General features: G+C 52.3%; 1 pseudogene; it reads right to left on the reverse strand.

The window, feature by feature from the left end:
* Nucleotides 1-325: 325 nt before the first annotated feature.
* LOC146044528 (28S ribosomal RNA) lies at nucleotides 326-1,131 on the reverse strand (annotated as a pseudogene).
* Nucleotides 1,132-21,200: the final 20,069 nt, after the last annotated feature.

Here is a 21,200-nt window from a genome sequence, read left to right on the forward strand (position 1 = left end):
ATGTGCTGCTGGAGAGAGGCGGTCCACTTCTGTCCACACTCCAGTCCCAAGACCAACCGTGGCTCAACAGCGCTGTATTATCGGCATGCTTAGGTTGATTCTGATTTAGAGGCATTCATTCATAATCCCACAGATGGTAGCTTCGCCCCATTGGCTCCTCAGCCAAGCACGTACACCAAATGTCTGAAACTACAGTTCCTCTCATTCTGAGCAGGATTACTATGACGACAACACATCATCAGTAGTCAAGCACAACAGTGTCTTCTTTCACTGCTGATTGTGCCAAGCCTGTTCCCTTGGCTGTGGTTCGCTAGATAGTAGGTAGGGACAGTGGGTATCATTGCCCATCCCTTCCAAACAGCGCTCGCCCATCTCTTAGGACCGACTGACCCATGTTCAACTGCTGTTCACACGAAACCCTTCTCCACTTCGGCCTTCAAAGTTCTCGTTTGAATATTTGCTACAACCACCAAGAGCTGCACCCACGGCGGCTCCGCCCGGGCCCTCGCCCTTGTCTTCTGCGCTCACCTCAATGGCCCTCCTACTCGTCACGGCCTAGCCCCCGCAGGCCCGACAGTGCCTGCGATAGCCGTGTATTGGCCCGACGCTCCAGCGCCATCCATTTTCAGGGCTAGTTGATTCGGCAGGTGAGTTGTTACACACTCCTTAGCGGGTTCCGACTTCCATGGCCACCGTCCTGCTGTCTATATCAGTAAACACCTTTTCTGGGGTCTGATGAGCGTCGGCATCGGGCGCCTTAACCCGGCATTCGGTTCATCCCGCAGCGCCAGTTTTGCTTACCAAAAGTGGCCTACTGGGCGCTCGAATTCCATGCCCGGCTCCAGGTCAGCGAGCCGGGCTTCTTACCCATTTAAAGTTTGAGAATAGGTTGAGATCGTTTTGGCCTTAAGACCTCTAATCATTCACTTTACTGGATATAACTGCGTCAGGGGGTTCGTGCCTGCACAGAGCGCCAGCTATCCCGAGGGAAACTTCGGAGGAAACCAGCACCAATGGCACACTGCAGAGGCAGGATCCCACCTCAACCAGGGAGCCTTGGCCCTCACCTTCATTGCACCATTGGGTTTCGCTGCAAGCCCTCCAACTCGCACGTGTGTTAGACTGCTTGGTCCGTGCTTCAAGACAGGTCGGGTGGGCCACCGACATCACCACGGACCACGGACCTCCTGTCTCGGTGGCATGGCACAGTCTGGGACACACTGAGGACAATCCATTCCAGTGGTTAGCCACATCAGGAGCAGGGGGCCCCGTACCCCCTCCCCACCCTGCTTTACACCATCCGCATGGGCAGAACGGTTCGACAGGGGGAGGGCACGGAGGCAGTCATCTCCCTTGGCTCCAGGTGATGGTGACTGATCTTGCCAGGAGGCAGATATAACACCTGGTGGCACAGCACAGAGGTATGGACCCCCCACCTGCTGCCTCCAGGTCACCTTCGCCCTCTGGGCCTTCCCAGCTAGCCTGAAGCTGGTCGCAGCACACCACCACAGAGGAAATGAGCCCTGAGGGGATGGGACCGCCCAGGCCGCATCCCTCCACCACCAGCTGCCTCCCAAAAGAAGGGCAGAGTGGCAGAGGGTCTGACGACCCATGGCGAACAACACGTCAGCCCACCGGGTTGAATCCTCTGGGCAGACCGAACGGAGCCCACCCGTTTACCTCTCAACGGGTCGCCACATCTGATCTGAGGTCTTAGTCGGGAGCGGCTGGGGGGAAGCAGGGAGGGAGGAGGCCCATAGGCACTCCCTCTCGCCAACTATCCCCAGCCACCTCACTGCGTCTGCCTCCATCCTCTCAACCGGCGCACTCTTGTACCACCCCGGCCAGCGACAACCTTGCATCAACCACAGGCAACCACACGTTGCTTGATGGAGCACACAGACGAGCCCCTGAAGAGGGGAAGAAAGCGGGGTCTGGCCTTGGGGGGGCTAAGGCAGTCTGGACCTCCCTCCCAGAGAGGGGGAGAGGGCGCCTGCTTGCGGTATCCCCAGCCGTGCCACATGCACACCGGAGTATGCACGGATTATCGATGGGGTAGCGACACTCAGACAGGCGTAGCCCCAGGAGGGTCGGCATGTAAAAGGGAGAATCCAGAGAGCCTTGGAAAAAGCTCCGCTGGGGCCCTAATGTCCGGGCATCCGGACACAGCGCCCTGCCAAGGGACCCGCACACAAAAGCAGAGGGGCGGGCTGAGAAACCTGCACCTCACTTATGACGGGCCACCGCGATGCTCCCAGAGGGGAAGTGCTGCGTCTCGGGTCCTCTCAACCTACCGCAGCTCACCTCCTTCTCCGAGGCAGGAAGGACACGAATGGTACCCGAATCGGCCTAGAGGGGACCAGTGTCAGAGGCATGGGGGCACAGGGGAGAGCGGGCCCCGAGGCTGCCTCCCCATCTCCATCCTCTGACTCAGCCAGCCCCACGTCAGGAGCATCTGGGAGGCGCCACAAAATCTAGGTCCCGGCTGTGCTAGGCCGCAACCTGCAGAAGGGTTTTTAAGCCCTCCCCGGCTCTGCGGTCGGCGCTGTCCGGTGTAAGTGCAAAGATACATAGTAATATAATGGGTCTCATTTAAATACAGAAAGAGATATTTGCTCATTGAGACCACGGGGAGAAACTACGTCCATCCTGTGGATCCAGCGGGACTCACAACGGAGTCGTTGTAATGGACGGTTGCCACCCCTAATAGAAGGGGGATATCTGATGACAAATTCAATAGAAATTTGAAACGTTGTTACACCCATGGCTCTGTCTGCCTTTACTTGAATTTAAGTCGTGAGTGCCTCATCCTCTGCGTCTCTAAGCTTCTACCTGCGATGGCACCGGCTGCAGCTTCATCTAAAGTTGTGAGTGCCTAACCCTCCGTGTATATATGTGTGTTACAAATTCCGTCACTCACAGGATGCATGGAGATATATTGCCGGTGCCCTCCAAAGGTACACCCGCAGGATGCCGATGTCTTAGATCAGTGGTTCTTAACCTCGGTCCTCAACAGTTAATGTTTTCCAGGTATCCACACAGAATCACAGGTGAATTAATTAGCCCCACCTGTGATCTGTTAAAATGTATCAGTAAATAATGAGTGCACCTGTGCAACTGCCAGGAGACCTGGAAAACGTGCACTGTTGGGGTCCTTGAGGACCAAGGTTGAGAACCACTGTCCTAGATACTTGCTGGGTGAGGCTGCGTTCCAGTCATAAAAACAATACGGAAAGCCAAAACTCGGTAGACAACATTTCAGCTCCTTTTATGTGGTCACGTAAGTTTACCACACCATATACCCCTTATACAACTCATGCAACACAATAGTAACCCCTTATACCAGGGATGGGGAACCTTCGGCCCTCCAGCTGTTGCTGAATTACACATCCCAGCATGCACCACTACAGTTTTGCTATTTGGCCATGCTAAAACTGTAGCAAAGCATTCTGGGATGTGTAGTTCAACAACAGCTGGAGGGCCGAAGGTTCCCCTTCCCTGCCTTATACTGTACTTGCCTCTTACACATTATACCACATGGAATGAGCCAAAATTCACACTATACCAAACAGATTGAGCCAAAATTCCCAACATGCTTAACAAACAGGGACATTATACGCCGAAGGGATGCATTAGACAATTACACCATAATGCCCCTTACATGTTAAGCCACAGACCATAATGCCCCTTACATGTTAAGCCACAGACCAAAATGTACATTACGTTTTAGCTTTGCCTGGTGGTATCTCCGGTTCCCAGGGGGTTAACGACGTGGGGCCAGGCTCGTTGGAAAGCCCCAGTCCTCATCTACAACATGAGCTATGTAAGAAATGCCTGAATACGCAAACTGAATGCTGGTGCTGTGGGCCTATTTGGAGAGTGGGCCTGGAGCTGCAGCTCCATCAGGCCCATTTTTTATCCGGCCCTGCCTCCTGCACTGCAGCATGGTGGTACCCAGTTACTGGCTGCTTTTGCATGTAGCCCACACAAGCTGGACGGCTTTATTCTCACACTGCAATGTAGCTCTGAGCTAGGACACGCCCCTCCCACACCTTACTCTCTGCACATGTTACATCTGCCCCTCTGCAGTGCAGCCTGGTGTTTCCCTGGTTACCGGCTCTTTTTTTGTTACTTTGCCATAGCTGTGTTAGATTTGTCAGAGGAACAAGAGATGCAGGGACGGGAACGCTGTGACAGCGGATAGTGAGAGCTGCTGGGATTTCCCAGGTATTTCTGCTTTACGTAACTAGAAACAATTTTGTAAGAAGAGAGGAAAGGGACTGTTTGATGGGGAACGCACTGGTAATATGATTTTATTTAAAATATAACTTTTATTAGTTTATTTCTAAGATTTCCTGTATTACAATGCAGGAACTAGGACAACAGTGAAAAATAGAGGTAAAATCACATACACAGACATAAACATTCAGTGTGTTTTTAAAGAAAGAAAAAATAGTGTGTTTAAAATTACACAGAGACCAATCCAAAAAATGCTTGTATTGTAGCTTGGTAGATAAGTTGTATTAATGTTTGTAGTGTGTATCAGTTGGGGTACACACTACACTGAGGCAGATGGTTCACTGATCCACTTAAATAGAAGATATTAAGGGGATTCCCTACAGTCCGTAGTTATTAGTGTTTTTTCAGTGCCACCTGCTGGTCATCGGTGGTACTGCCTACTGTATTTTTATATTAGTAGGCAGAGGAGCAGGTATATAAACCAGTATGTGAGGTATATATCTTTCAAGGTCAGGGGAGTATTGTCTAGAGACCCACCGCTGGGCTCCTTCTCAAATATGTCCCCTTCTGACCTTTGCCTCACGGAGATCACTTAGTATGGTGCTAATACAGAATACAACAAATCAAAATCACATTTCTATTTTTAAGCTAACAAGCATTTTGGTATTGGTCTGTGCCAACACATGTGTTTCACTGTCTTAGAAACAGCTTTGTCAAGGCTGCACCCAGGATTGCAGGTGTGGGTTACGTGGGCCAGACGATTTCCCCATGCAAATCGCCCGGTGACGTGGGTGGGGGGACAGGCAGGTGACATCAAATGTCACCTGCCTGTCCCCTTTCTCCCAAGGGTGCACAATTATCTAAGTGACCCAAGAGTCACTGAGACCCAAGAGTCACTGAGATATGAGTACACCATCCCCATCATGTGACGGTCAGCGGTTCCCTGTAGCCTGCGAATGAATATTTATCATAAATGTCCATTCGCAGCCAGTGCAGGCGAACCCGCGCTGTGAGGGGGCAGACAGCCTGGACGAGGTTCGCTGAATAAAACAGAATAACCCCCATAGGCCTGTGTCCTATGCTACACGATCTGCATGCACAGAACAGTACTGCACGGGGCATACCTACACATACCTCCCAGCATGCCCCTCTCCAGGGGGACACAATGCTCTGCTCCTGGGCTTCCCTGGTAATGTATGATTGCCAGCACCTGTGGTGACACCTTTCTTATCAGTTACCTAGCTCCCCACAGGTGCTGGCAATCATACATTATCCATACCTCCCAGCATGCCCCTCTCCAGGAGGACACAATGCTCTGTTCCTGGGCTTCCCTGGTAATGTAGGATTGCCAGCACCTGTGGTGACACCTTTCTTATCAGTTACCTAGCTCGCCACAGGTGCTGGCAATCCTACATTATCCATACCTCCCAGCATGCCCCTCTCCAGGAGGACACAATGCTCTGTTCCTGGGCTTCCCTGTAATGTATGATTGCCAGCACCTGTGGTGACACCTTTCTTATCAGTTACCTAGCTCCCCACAGGTGCTGGCAATCCTACATTATCCATACCTCCCAGCATGCCCCTCTCCAGGAGGACACAATGCTCTGTTCCTGGGCTTCCCTGGTAATGTATGATTGCCAGCACCTGTGGTGACACCTTTCTTATCAGTTACCTAGCTCCCCACATGTGATGGCAATCCTACATTATCCATACCTCCCAGCATGCCCCTCTCCAGGAGGACACAATGCTCTGCTCCTGGGCTTCCCTGGTAATGTATGATTGCCATCACCTGTGGTGACACCTTTCTTATCAGTTACCTAGCTCCCCACAAGTGCTGGCAATCATACATTATCCATACCTCCCAGCATGCCCCTCTCCAGGAGGACACAATGCTCTGCTCCTGGGCTTCCCTGGTAATGTAGGATTGCCAGCACCTGTGGTGACACCTTTCTTATCAGTTACCTAGCTCCCCACAGGTGCTGGCAATCATACATTATCCATACCTCCCAGCATGCCCCTCTCCAGGAGGACACAATGCTCTGCTCCTGGGCTTCCCTGGTAATGTATGATTGCCAGCACCTGTGGTGACACCTTTCTTATCAGTTACCTAGCTCCCCACAGGTGCAGGCAATCATACATTATCCATACCTCCCAGCATGCCCCTCTCCAGGAGGACACAATGCTCTGTTCCTGGGCATCCCTGGTAATGTATGACTGCCAGCACCTGTGGTGACACCTTTCTTATCAGTTACCTAGCTCCCCACAGGTGCTGGTGGCAATCCTACATTATCCATACCTCCCAGCATGCCCCTCTCCAGGAGGACACAATGCTCTGTTCCTGGACTTCCCTGGTAATGTATGATTGCCAGCACCTGTGGTGACACCTTTCTTATCAGTTACCTAGCTCCCCACAGGTGCTGGCAATCCTACATTATCCATACCTACCAGCATGCCCCTCTCCAGGAGCACACAATGCTCTGCTCCTGGGCTTCCCTGGTAATGTATGATTGCCAGCACCTGTGGTGACACCTTTCTTATCAGTTACCTAGCTCCCCACAGGTGCTAGCAATCATACATTATCCATAACTCCCAGCATGCCCCTCTCCAGGGGGACACAATGCTCTGTTCCTGGACTTCCCTGGTAATGTATGATTGCTAGCACCTGTGGTGACACCTTTCTTATCAGTTACCCAGCTCCCCACAGGTGCTGGCAATCCTACATTATCCAGACCTCCCAGCATGCCCCTCTCCAGGAGGACACAATGCTTTGTTCCTGGGCTTCCCTGGTAATGTATGACTGCCAGCACCTGTGGTGACACCTTTCTTATCAGTAACCCAGCTCCCCACAGGTGCTGGCAGTCATACATAATCCATACCTCCCAGCATGCCCCTCTCCAGGAGGACACAATGCTCTGTTCCTGGCATCCCTGGTAATGTATGATTGCCAGCACCTGTGGTGACACCTTTCTTATCAGTTACCTAGCTCCCTACAGGTGCTGGCAATCATACATTATCCATACCTCCCAGCATGCCCCTCTCCAGGAGGACATAATGCTCTGTTCCTGGGCTTCCCTGGTAATGTATGATTGCCAGCACCTGTGGTGACACCTTTCTTATCAGTTACCTAGCTCCCCACAGGTGCTGGCAATCATATATTATCCATACCTCCCAGCATGCCCCTCTCCAGGAGGACACAATGCTCTGTTCATGGGCTCCCCTGGTAATGTAGGATTGCTAGCACCTGTGGTGACACCTTTCTTATCAGTTACCTAGCTCCCCACAGGTGCTGGCAATCGTACATTATCCATACCTCCCAGCATGCCCCTCTCCAGGAGGACACAATGCATGGTTCCTGGGCTTCCCTGGTAATGTATGATTGCCAGCACCTGTGGTGACACCTTTCTTATCAGTTACCTAGCTCCCACAGGTGCTGGCAATCCTACATTATCCATACCTCCCAGCATGCCCCTCTCCAGGAGGACACAATGCTCTGCTCCTGGACTTCCCTGGTAATGTATGATTGCCAGCACCTGTGGTGACACCTTTCTTATCAGTTACCTAGCTCCCCACAGGTGCTGGCAATCATACATTATCCATACCTCCCAGCATGCCCCTCTCCAGGAGGACACAATGCTCTGTTCCTGGGCTTCCCTGGTAATGTAGGATTGCCAGCACCTGTGGTGACACCTTTCTTATCAGTTACCTAGCTCCCCACAGGTGCTGGCAATCATACATTATCCATACCTCCCGGCATGCCCCTCTCCAGGAGGACACAATGCTCTGTTCCTGGGCTTCCCTGGTAATGTATGATTGCCAGCACCTGTGTGACACCTTTCTTATAAGTTACCTAGCTCCCCACAGGTGCTGGCAATCCTACATTATCCATACCTCCCAGCATGCCCCTCTCCAGGAGGACACAATGCATGGTTCCTGGGCTTCCCTGGTAATGTATGATTGCCAGCACCTGTGGTGACACCTTTCTTATCAGTTACCTAGCTCCCACAGGTGCTGGCAATCCTACATTATCCATACCTCCCAGCATGCCCCTCTCCAGGAGGACACAATGCTCTGTTCCTGGGCTCCCCTGGTAATGTAGGATTGCTAGCACCCGTGGTGACACCTTTCTTATCAGTTACCTAGCTCCCCACAGGTGCTGGCAATCATACATTATCCATACCTCCCAGCATGCCCCTCTCCAGGAGGACACAATGCTCTGTTCCTGGGCTTCCCTGGTAATGTATGATTGCCAGCACCTGTGGTGACACCTTTCTTATCAGTTACCTGGCTCCCCACAGGTGCTGGCAATCATACATTATCCATATCTCCCAGCATGCCCCTCTCCAGGAGGACACAATGCTCTGTTCCTGGGCTCCCCTGGTAATGTATGATTGCCAGCACCTGTGGTGACACCTTTCTTATCAGTTACCTAGCTCCCACAGGTGCTGGCAATCCTACATTATCCATACCTCCCAGCATGCCCCTCTCCAGGAGGACACAATGCTCTGTTCCTGGGCTCCCCTGGTAATGTAGGATTGCTAGCACCTGTGGTGACACCTTTCTTATCAGTTACCTAGCTCCCCACTGGTGCTGGCAATCATACATTATCCATACCTCCCAGCATGCCCCTCTCCAGGAGGACACAATGCTCTGTTCCTGGGCTTCCCTGGTAATGTAGGATTGCCATGACCTGTGGTGACACCTTTCTTATCAGTTACCTAGCTCCCCACAGGTGCTGGCAATCATACATTATCCATACCTCCCGGCATGCCCCTCTCCAGGAGGACACAATGCTCTGTTCCTGGGCTTCCCTGGTAATGTATGATTGCCAGCACCTGTGGTGACACCTTTCTTATCAGTTAACTAGCTCCCCACAGGTGCTGGCAATCATACATTATCCATACTTCCCAGCATGCCCCTCTCCAGGAGGACACAATGCTCTGCTCCTGGGCTTCCCTGGTAATGTAGGATTGCCAGCACCTGTGGTGACACCTTTCTTATCAGTTACCTAGCTCCCCACAGGTGCTGGCAATCATACATTATCCATACCTCCCAGCATGCCCCTCTCCAGGAGGACACAATGCTCTGTTCCTGGGCTTCCCTGGTAATGTATGATTGCCAGCACCTGTGGTGACACCTTTCTTATCAGTTACCTGGCTCCCCACAGGTGCTGGCAATCATACATTATCCAAATCTCCCAGCATGCCCCTCTCCAGGAGGACACAATGCTCTGTTCCTGGGCTTCCCTGGTAATGTAGGATTGCTAGCACCTGTGGTGACACCTTTCTTATTAGTTACCTAGCTCCCCACAGGTGCTGGCAATCATACATTATCCATACCTCCCAGCATGCCCCTCTCCAGGAGGACACAATGCTCTGCTCCTGGGCTTCCCTGGTAATGTAGGATTGCCAGCACCTGTGGTGACACCTTTCTTATCATTTACCTAGCTCCCCACAGGTGATGACAATCCTACATTATCCATACCTCCCAGCATGCCCCTCTCCAGGAGGACACAATGCTCTGCTCCTGGGCTTCCCTGGTAATGTAGGATTGCCAGCACCTGAGGTGACACCTTTCTTATCAGTTACCTAACTCCCCACAGGTGTTAGTAATTCTACATTATCCATACCTCCCAGCATGCCCCTCTCCCGGAGGACACAATGCTCTGCTCCTGGGCTTCCCTGGTAATGTATGATTGCCATCACCTGTGGTGACACCTTTCTTTTCAGTTACCTAGCTCCCCAAAGGTGCTGGCAATCACATATTATCCATACCTCCCAGCATGCCCCTCTCCAGGAGGACACAATGCTCTGTTCCTGGGCTTCCCTGGTAATGTATGATTGCCATCACCTGTGGTGACACCTTTCTTATCAGTTACCTAGCTCCCCACAGGTGCTGGCAATCATACATTATAAATACCTCCCAGCATGCCCCTCTCCAGGAGGACACAATGCTCTGTTCCTGGGCTTCCCTGGTAATGTATGATTGCCAGCACCTGTGGTGACACCTTTCTTATCAGTTACCTAGCTCACCACAGGTGCTGGCAATCATACATTATAAATACCTCCCAGCATGCCCCTCTCCAGGAGGACACAATGCTCTGTCCCTGGGCTTCCCTGGTAATGTAGGATTGCCAGCACCTGTGGTGACACCTTTCTTATCAGTTACCTAGCACCCCATAGGTGCTGGCAATCATACATTATCCATACCTCCCAGCATGCCCCTCTCCAGGAGGACACAATGCTCTGTCCCTGGACTTCCCTGGTAATGTAGGATTGCCAGCACCTGTGGTGACACCTTTCTTATCAGTTAGCTAGCTCCCCACAGGTGCTAGCAATCATACATTATCCATACCTCCCAGCATGCCCCTCTCCAGGAGGACACCATGCTCTGTTCCTGGACTTCCCTGGTAATGTATGATTGCCAGCACCTGTGGTGACACCTTTCTTATCAGTTACCCAGCTCCCCACAGGTGCTGGCAATCGTACATTATCCATACCTCCCAGCATGCCCCTCTCCAGGAGGACACAATGCTCTGCTCCTGGGCTTTCCTGGTAATGTATGATTGCCATCACCTGTGGTGACACCTTTCTTATCAGTTACCCAGCTCCCCACAGGTGCTGGCAATCGTACATTATCCATACCTCCCAGCATGCCCCTCTCCAGGAGGACACAATGCTCTGTTCCTGGGCTTCCCTAGTAATGTATGATTGCCATCACCTGTGGTGACACCTTTCTTATCAGTTACCTAGCTCCCCACAGGTGCTGGCAATCATACATTATAAATACCTCCCAGCATGCCCCTCTCCAGGAGGACACAATGCTCTGTTCCTGGGCTTCCCTGGTAATGTAGGATTACCAGCACCTGTGGTGACACCTTTCTTATCAGTTACCTAGCTCACCACAGGTGCTGGCAATCATACATTATAAATACCTCCCAGCATGCCCCTCTCCAGGAGGACACAATGCTCTGTCCCTGGGCTTCCCTGGTAATGTAGGATTGCCAGCACCTGTGGTGACACCTTTTTTATCAGTTACCTAGCACCCCACAGGTGCTGGCAATCATACATTATCCATACCTCCCAGCATGCCCCTCTCCAGGAGGACACAATGCTCTGTTCCTGGGCTTCCCTGGTAATGTAGGATTGCCAGCACCTGTGGTGACACCTTTCTTATCAGTTACCTAGCTCCCCACAGGTGCTGGCAATCATACATTATCCATACCTCACAGCATGCCCCTCTCCAGGAGGACACAATGCTCTGTCCCTGGGCTTCCCTGGTAATGTATGATTGCCAGCACCTGTGGTGACACCTTTCTTATCAGTTACCTAGCTCCCCACAGGTGCTGGCAATCATACATTATCCATACCTCCCAGCATGCCCCTCTCCAGGAGGACACAATGCTCTGTTCATGGGCTCCCCTGGTAATGTAGGATTGCTAGCACCTGTGGTGACACCTTTCTTATCAGTTACCTAGCTCCCCACAGGTGCTGGCAATCGTACATTATCCATACCTCCCAGCATGCCCCTCTCCAGGAGGACACAATGCATGGTTCCTGGGCTTCCCTGGTAATGTATGATTGCCAGCACCTGTGGTGACACCTTTCTTATCAGTTACCTAGCTCCCACAGGTGCTGGCAATCCTACATTATCCATACCTCCCAGCATGCCCCTCTCCAGGAGGACACAATGCTCTGCTCCTGGACTTCCCTGGTAATGTATGATTGCCAGCACCTGTGGTGACACCTTTCTTATCAGTTACCTAGCTCCCCACAGGTGCTGGCAATCATACATTATCCATACCTCCCAGCATGCCCCTCTCCAGGAGGACACAATGCTCTGTTCCTGGGCTTCCCTGGTAATGTAGGATTGCCAGCACCTGTGGTGACACCTTTCTTATCAGTTACCTAGCTCCCCACAGGTGCTGGCAATCATACATTATCCATACCTCCCGGCATGCCCCTCTCCAGGAGGACACAATGCTCTGTTCCTGGGCTTCCCTGGTAATGTATGATTGCCAGCACCTGTGTGACACCTTTCTTATAAGTTACCTAGCTCCCCACAGGTGCTGGCAATCCTACATTATCCATACCTCCCAGCATGCCCCTCTCCAGGAGGACACAATGCATGGTTCCTGGGCTTCCCTGGTAATGTATGATTGCCAGCACCTGTGGTGACACCTTTCTTATCAGTTACCTAGCTCCCACAGGTGCTGGCAATCCTACATTATCCATACCTCCCAGCATGCCCCTCTCCAGGAGGACACAATGCTCTGTTCCTGGGCTCCCCTGGTAATGTAGGATTGCTAGCACCCGTGGTGACACCTTTCTTATCAGTTACCTAGCTCCCCACAGGTGCTGGCAATCATACATTATCCATACCTCCCAGCATGCCCCTCTCCAGGAGGACACAATGCTCTGTTCCTGGGCTTCCCTGGTAATGTATGATTGCCAGCACCTGTGGTGACACCTTTCTTATCAGTTACCTGGCTCCCCACAGGTGCTGGCAATCATACATTATCCATATCTCCCAGCATGCCCCTCTCCAGGAGGACACAATGCTCTGTTCCTGGGCTCCCCTGGTAATGTATGATTGCCAGCACCTGTGGTGACACCTTTCTTATCAGTTACCTAGCTCCCACAGGTGCTGGCAATCCTACATTATCCATACCTCCCAGCATGCCCCTCTCCAGGAGGACACAATGCTCTGTTCCTGGGCTCCCCTGGTAATGTAGGATTGCTAGCACCTGTGGTGACACCTTTCTTATCAGTTACCTAGCTCCCCACTGGTGCTGGCAATCATACATTATCCATACCTCCCAGCATGCCCCTCTCCAGGAGGACACAATGCTCTGTTCCTGGGCTTCCCTGGTAATGTAGGATTGCCATGACCTGTGGTGACACCTTTCTTATCAGTTACCTAGCTCCCCACAGGTGCTGGCAATCATACATTATCCATACCTCCCGGCATGCCCCTCTCCAGGAGGACACAATGCTCTGTTCCTGGGCTTCCCTGGTAATGTATGATTGCCAGCACCTGTGGTGACACCTTTCTTATCAGTTAACTAGCTCCCCACAGGTGCTGGCAATCATACATTATCCATACTTCCCAGCATGCCCCTCTCCAGGAGGACACAATGCTCTGCTCCTGGGCTTCCCTGGTAATGTAGGATTGCCAGCACCTGTGGTGACACCTTTCTTATCAGTTACCTAGCTCCCCACAGGTGCTGGCAATCATACATTATCCATACCTCCCAGCATGCCCCTCTCCAGGAGGACACAATGCTCTGTTCCTGGGCTTCCCTGGTAATGTATGATTGCCAGCACCTGTGGTGACACCTTTCTTATCAGTTACCTGGCTCCCCACAGGTGCTGGCAATCATACATTATCCAAATCTCCCAGCATGCCCCTCTCCAGGAGGACACAATGCTCTGTTCCTGGGCTTCCCTGGTAATGTAGGATTGCTAGCACCTGTGGTGACACCTTTCTTATCAGTTACCTAGCTCCCCACAGGTGCTGGCAATCATACATTATCCATACCTCCCAGCATGCCCCTCTCCAGGAGGACACAATGCTCTGCTCCTGGGCTTCCCTGGTAATGTAGGATTGCCAGCACCTGTGGTGACACCTTTCTTATCATTTACCTAGCTCCCCACAGGTGATGACAATCCTACATTATCCATACCTCCCAGCATGCCCCTCTCCAGGAGGACACAATGCTCTGCTCCTGGGCTTCCCTGGTAATGTAGGATTGCCAGCACCTGAGGTGACACCTTTCTTATCAGTTACCTAACTCCCCACAGGTGTTAGTAATTCTACATTATCCATACCTCCCAGCATGCCCCTCTCCCGGAGGACACAATGCTCTGCTCCTGGGCTTCCCTGGTAATGTATGATTGCCATCACCTGTGGTGACACCTTTCTTTTCAGTTACCTAGCTCCCCAAAGGTGCTGGCAATCACATATTATCCATACCTCCCAGCATGCCCCTCTCCAGGAGGACACAATGCTCTGTTCCTGGGCTTCCCTGGTAATGTATGATTGCCATCACCTGTGGTGACACCTTTCTTATCAGTTACCTAGCTCCCCACAGGTGCTGGCAATCATACATTATAAATACCTCCCAGCATGCCCCTCTCCAGGAGGACACAATGCTCTGTTCCTGGGCTTCCCTGGTAATGTATGATTGCCAGCACCTGTGGTGACACCTTTCTTATCAGTTACCTAGCTCACCACAGGTGCTGGCAATCATACATTATAAATACCTCCCAGCATGCCCCTCTCCAGGAGGACACAATGCTCTGTCCCTGGGCTTCCCTGGTAATGTAGGATTGCCAGCACCTGTGGTGACACCTTTCTTATCAGTTACCTAGCACCCCATAGGTGCTGGCAATCATACATTATCCATACCTCCCAGCATGCCCCTCTCCAGGAGGACACAATGCTCTGTCCCTGGACTTCCCTGGTAATGTAGGATTGCCAGCACCTGTGGTGACACCTTTCTTATCAGTTAGCTAGCTCCCCACAGGTGCTAGCAATCATACATTATCCATACCTCCCAGCATGCCCCTCTCCAGGAGGACACCATGCTCTGTTCCTGGACTTCCCTGGTAATGTATGATTGCCAGCACCTGTGGTGACACCTTTCTTATCAGTTACCCAGCTCCCCACAGGTGCTGGCAATCGTACATTATCCATACCTCCCAGCATGCCCCTCTCCAGGAGGACACAATGCTCTGCTCCTGGGCTTTCCTGGTAATGTATGATTGCCATCACCTGTGGTGACACCTTTCTTATCAGTTACCCAGCTCCCCACAGGTGCTGGCAATCGTACATTATCCATACCTCCCAGCATGCCCCTCTCCAGGAGGACACAATGCTCTGTTCCTGGGCTTCCCTAGTAATGTATGATTGCCATCACCTGTGGTGACACCTTTCTTATCAGTTACCTAGCTCCCCACAGGTGCTGGCAATCATACATTATAAATACCTCCCAGCATGCCCCTCTCCAGGAGGACACAATGCTCTGTTCCTGGGCTTCCCTGGTAATGTAGGATTACCAGCACCTGTGGTGACACCTTTCTTATCAGTTACCTAGCTCACCACAGGTGCTGGCAATCATACATTATAAATACCTCCCAGCATGCCCCTCTCCAGGAGGACACAATGCTCTGTCCCTGGGCTTCCCTGGTAATGTAGGATTGCCAGCACCTGTGGTGACACCTTTCTTATCAGTTACCTAGCACCCCACAGGTGCTGGCAATCATACATTATCCATACCTCCCAGCATGCCCCTCTCCAGGAGGACACAATGCTCTGTTCCTGGGCTTCCCTGGTAATGTAGGATTGCCAGCACCTGTGGTGACACCTTTCTTATCAGTTACCTAGCTCCCCACAGGTGCTGGCAATCATACATTATCCATACCTCACAGCATGCCCCTCTCCAGGAGGACACAATGCTCTGTCCCTGGGCTTCCCTGGTAATGTATGATTGCCAGCACCTGTGGTGACACCTTTCTTATCAGTTACCTAGCTCCCCACAGGTGCTGGCAATCATACATTATCCATACCTCCCAGCATGCCCCTCTCCAGGAGGACACAATGCTCTGTTCCTGGGCTTCCCTGGTAATGTAGGATTGCCAGCACCTGTGGTGACACCTTTCTTATCAGTTACCTAGCTCCCCACAGGTGCTGGCAATCATACATTATCCATACCTCCCAGCATGCCCCTCTCCAGGAGGACACAATGCTCTGTTCCTGGGCTTCCCTGGTAATGTATGATTGCCAGCACCTGTGGTGACACCTTTCTTATCAGTTACCTAGCTCCCCACAGGTGCTGGCAATCATACATTATCCATACCTCCCAGCATGCCCCTCTCCAGGAGGACACAATGCTCTGTTCCTGGGCTTCCCTGGTAATGTATGATTGCCATCACCTGTGGTGACACCTTTCTTATCAGTTACCTAGCTCCTCACAGGTGCTGGCAATCCTACATTATCCATACCTCCCAGCATGCCCCTCTCCATGAGGGACACAATGCTCTGCTCCTGGGCTTCCCTGGTAATGTAGGATTGCCAGCACCTGTGGTGACACCTTTCTATCAATGAACCTGTTCACCACAGGTGCTGGCAATCCTACATTACCAGGGAAGTCCAGGAGCAGAGCATTGTGTCCTCCTGGAGAGGGTCATGTTGGGAAGTATGCTTAAACGTTACAGGTGTGATACACGGCTACATACCTACATGTTACAGGTGTGATACACGGCTACATACCTACATGTTACAGGTGTGATACTCGGCTACATACCTACACGTTACAGGTGTGATACTCTGCTACATACCTACATGTTACAGGTGTGATACACGGCTATATACCTACATGTTACAGGTGTGATACTCGGCTACATACCTACATGTTACAGGTGTGATACATGTCTTCATACCTACACGTTACAGGTGTGATACACGGCTATATACCTACATGTTACAGGTGTGATACTCGGCTACATACCTACATGTAACAGGTGTGATACATGTCTTCATACCTACACGTTACAGGTGTGATACACGGCTACATACCTACATGTTACAGGTGTGATACTCGGCTACATACCTACATGTTACAGGTGTGATACATGTCTTCATACCTACACGTTACAGGTGTGATACACGGCTACATACCTACATGTTACAGGTGTGATACTCGGCTACATACCTACATGTTACAGGTGTGATACATGTCTTCATACCTACACGTTACAGGTGTGATACACGGCTACATACCTACATGTTACAGGTGTGATACTCGGCTACATACCTACATGTTACAGGTGTGATACATGTCTTCATACCTACACGTATAATAAAACCAATAAGAGACAAAATCCTATCAATTCAAATAAACATTTTATTAAAACACTTTACAAACCGCGTATAAAACACACAACAGAAATCCTTTCATGCTAACAGCGAGACCCGCGTCCTGCAGATCTCCCGCACTCACACGTCACATTCATCCTTGTGCGCAATAAGAAATCATGGCACGCACGGAATGACGCCACAGGAACACAACAATAAGCAAACAGGGCAACTACAGAATTCATCCAACGCATTACAGGAATAACTGGGGATCCCGTCCAGCCCGTCCCAAGCATCTGTCCGACGTTATAGGGGCACATTCCCACTGTGATAAACCTGGCATGCGGATAATAATGGGTCCATAGTAATTAGGTCCACCCCATACAGTCGACGCATACAAAAGGTTTACATAGTCAAACGTTGACAGTGCTTAAGGTCAACAGTTACAAAAGGTTGTGGTTAATAAATGACACCCCAAATAAAGTGTGCGTGAACCTTTTTATCCCGATTGACCCATTGGCCGTCAATTATATGTGGGCACCCTATTGGCTGTGGACCCAGTTATGGGTGAGCCAATGATTCACACCCAGTAAGTCGGCCTCTCATATTGTAGGACTGGAGGTTAAGGGAAATGAAGACTATTAAAGGATTGATGGGAGGGACCCCCATGTGGACAGCACCCCCTATAGGAGAGGGTAGACATGAGGTATAGTGGGTAGCATATACTGTACATAAGTGCAATAATCTAGCTGGCAGACATAAGGGTCTATATGTGCCCCACTGCCAGGCTATGCATGGGAGCACATATGGCAGGACACTGGAGGTCCCTCTGCTGGCAAGGTTGTCTGTTATGGCTGCAAAGTGCAGGTTGGGACTTGGGTATGTCCAGATGCCAAGGTTAGGATAGTCTATCAATAACTGGCATGGTTGGTTGGGCAGAAGTAGATCTGTCGGGTACCAGACTGGCATAATACAGAATAATTTATACCAGAAGAGTGATGGTTGGCAGTGGGGTTATGGTGAAAGTGGTTGGCATGGAGGAAGTCAGATTATGTAGGGATAAGGCTGTCTGGCATATATGGGCACAGGAGCTGGGAAATGCCAGCCTGAGGGTCAGGTGATGGAGACCAGATGAGGACCATAGCATTGGCACAGCAGATATCAGATGCCCGGTTGGTAAGTATAAGGCAGTCTGGTACAGAGAAAGGCTGGGGTATGCCATGGTGGTTGCCAGAGGTGCCTACTGTCCACATATAAGGTGGCCTGGCTGGCATAGGCCGCCATATAGAAGCAGGCTAGGATTTCCAGGCAGCTGGGAGATGCCAGTTGGCAGGGGTAGCAATGTCCAGTGGGGAGGGCACAGCGGAGGCCAGGTAATGGGTAAGGTTATTTATATTAGGCGGATATTGGGCGAGTGGAGTGTCAGATGGGATGAGGGCTCACTTAGCAGGGAGACCACTGCCCAGTGGGGTTGGAGAGATGTCCATTGGCAGGTTACTATGGTGATGTGAGAGGTAGAGTTGTTGCTAGGTAATGGAGACACACATCATACAAGGCACTGATTGGTGGTTGGCTGTCACCTGGCTGTGGGATAAGGAGTATATAGATGATGGAGATCCGGGGTAGCACAGCAAACATGATGGAGATATCCATTATAAAAGGGGTGTTGTTGTGAGGCATTAAGTGACACATCAATATAGGGATGGGAGGTGCCAGACGTGGGTAGGGGAGGTGATGGAGGCCACAGGTGATTGAGAAATCAGTGATATGACGGGTGATGGAGGCCACAGGTGACAGAGGAGTCAGTGATATGACGGGTGATGGAGGCCACAGGTGACAGAGGAGTCCGTAATATGACGGGTGATGGAGGCTATTGGTCGGTGAAGGAGGAGTCAGTAAGATGACTGGTAATGAGAGGCCAGTTTGTCGGTGAGGCCACAGGTGATGGAGGAGTCAGTGATATGACGGGTGATGGAGGCCATCAGTCGGTGAGGCCACAGGTGAAGGAGTCAGTAAGAGGATGGGTAATGAGATGCCAGCAGTTGGAGAGGCCACAGGTGATGGAGGCCGGTTGGTGAGGACACAGGCGATGGAGGCCGGTTGGTGAGGATACAGGCGATGGAGGCCGGTTGGTGAGGACACAGGTGATGGAGGCAGTCAATGGGTGAGGACACAGGTGATGGAGGCCGGTTGGTGAGGATACAGGCGATGGAGGCCGGTTGGTGAGCACACAGGTGATGAAGGCCGGTTGGTGAGGACACAGGTGATGGAGGCCGGTTGGTGAGGACACAGGTGATGGAGGCGGTCAATGGGTGAGGACACAGGTGATGGAGGCCGGTTGGTGAGGACACAGGTGATGGAGGCCGGTTGGTGAGGACACAGGTGATGGAGGCCGGTTGGTGAGGACACAGGTGATGGAGCGCGCGGTTGGTGAGGACACAGGTGATGGAGGCCGGTCAGTGGGTGTGGCTCCAGGTGATGGAGGCCGGTCAGTGGGTGTGGCTCCAGGTGATGGAGGCCGGTCAGTGGGTGTGGCTCCAGGTGATGGAGGCCGGTCAGTGGGTGTGGCCCCAGGAGATGGAGACGGTCAGTCTGTGAGTAGGGAGCGGAGGCTGTACACCGGTGCCTGGGAGCAGGGCTCCCCCCTGGCCGGCAGCATCGCCCCCCCGTACTCCTGCTCCCAGTAGAGGGCTGCGGAGGACGTGTCGCAGTGGAAGCTGCCCGGGCTGATGGCCGTGTAGGCTGGCTGCGGAGCCCGGGGGAAGAGGAGCGGGGTCCCGGGCCCCCAGGGGCCGCTGAGCAGTTGGTAGTGGTAGGCTGGCGGCTCCTGGTAGCGGAAGGCGGGCATCGGGGCCACGGGTTGCTGCTGCCGCCGCCGCCTCCTCCGGTAGTTGCCCTGCTGGAACATGCCGTAGAAGGAGGGTTCCAGCTGCCAGAGGCCGCCCTTGTGCCCGGGCTGGCGGGGCAGGCGGGTGAAGCACCGGTTCAGGCTGAGGTTGTGGCGGATGCTGTTCTGCCAGCCCTTCCCCGGCAGCCGGGAGTAGTACGGGAAGCGCCGGGCTATGGCCTCGTATATGCCGCTCAGGGGCAGGCGCCGGCCCGGGCTCTCCTCCAGCACCAGCGCGATCAGAGCCACGTACGAGTAGGGCGGCTTCTCTTCCTCCAGTGCTACCGCCGGCTGCTGCTCCTGTCCCGGCTGCCACTGCTCCTGTCCCTGCCGCCACTGCTCCATCCCCCTCAGATGCTCCAGTCCCTGCCGCTGCTGCTCCATGCTGCCCGGGGTAAGCTGCTCCATCAGTCCGGTGCTCGGGAAGGAACATCCACATGTGTCCTGGGGGAACGCCCACTGCAACCGCGACCCCGCCCACCGCTATGTTAGTCCATGCTCGCATAGACACACCTACTCCAACATGTCACCGCCTCCTGCAGCTGTGATCCCGCCCACCACTACAATTCTGCACCAGCGGGATACACCCACATCTGTCAGTTACTCAATACTGTAAACACACTTAGCCACGCCCACAGCGTGAGCCTACTGGGAACCGCCCACTCAGGAGTCACCCGCAGGTCACCAGTACCTGACCCCGCTCCAGTAACAATGTATCGCACTGCAGAGACCCCGGCACCAGCCTGACCCCGGCCCTGTGTCACAGATAGGCCTCCACTGTGGGCACCCTATACCGCTAGATAATAATAGGTCGACACCAAAAGGTAGACATGAGTTTTTAAACATTTTTTGTTGTTGTCAATTTAGATTTTGTCACATGGACCCCAAATTAGCAACCGCTGTACCGTTCCCAATAGGTCACCGTGGATGGTAAAATCTCCACCCAAAAATAATAATCTTTACCATGTCCACCCATTAACGATCAGCCCGGATATTCCATGTACGCTCACATTTCAGCAACATGCCCATGAAATGGACAAGCCCCCTGCGCCTTGGTGCGCACACACAGTGCGGCCTATGAAGCAGTGCATCTCTGAACACAGGCTAGCTGCAAACATTAAGCATCCCCTACATGTATGAAGGGGGCCCGCAGCCGGTATCTCACATCCCCTACATGTATGACGGGAGCCTGCAGCCAGTATCTCACATCCCCTACATG

The sequence above is a fragment of the Crinia signifera genome, chromosome 19 (assembly GCF_055691185.1).
Source record: "Crinia signifera chromosome 19, ASM5569118v1, whole genome shotgun sequence".
NCBI lineage: Eukaryota > Metazoa > Chordata > Amphibia > Anura > Myobatrachidae > Crinia > Crinia signifera.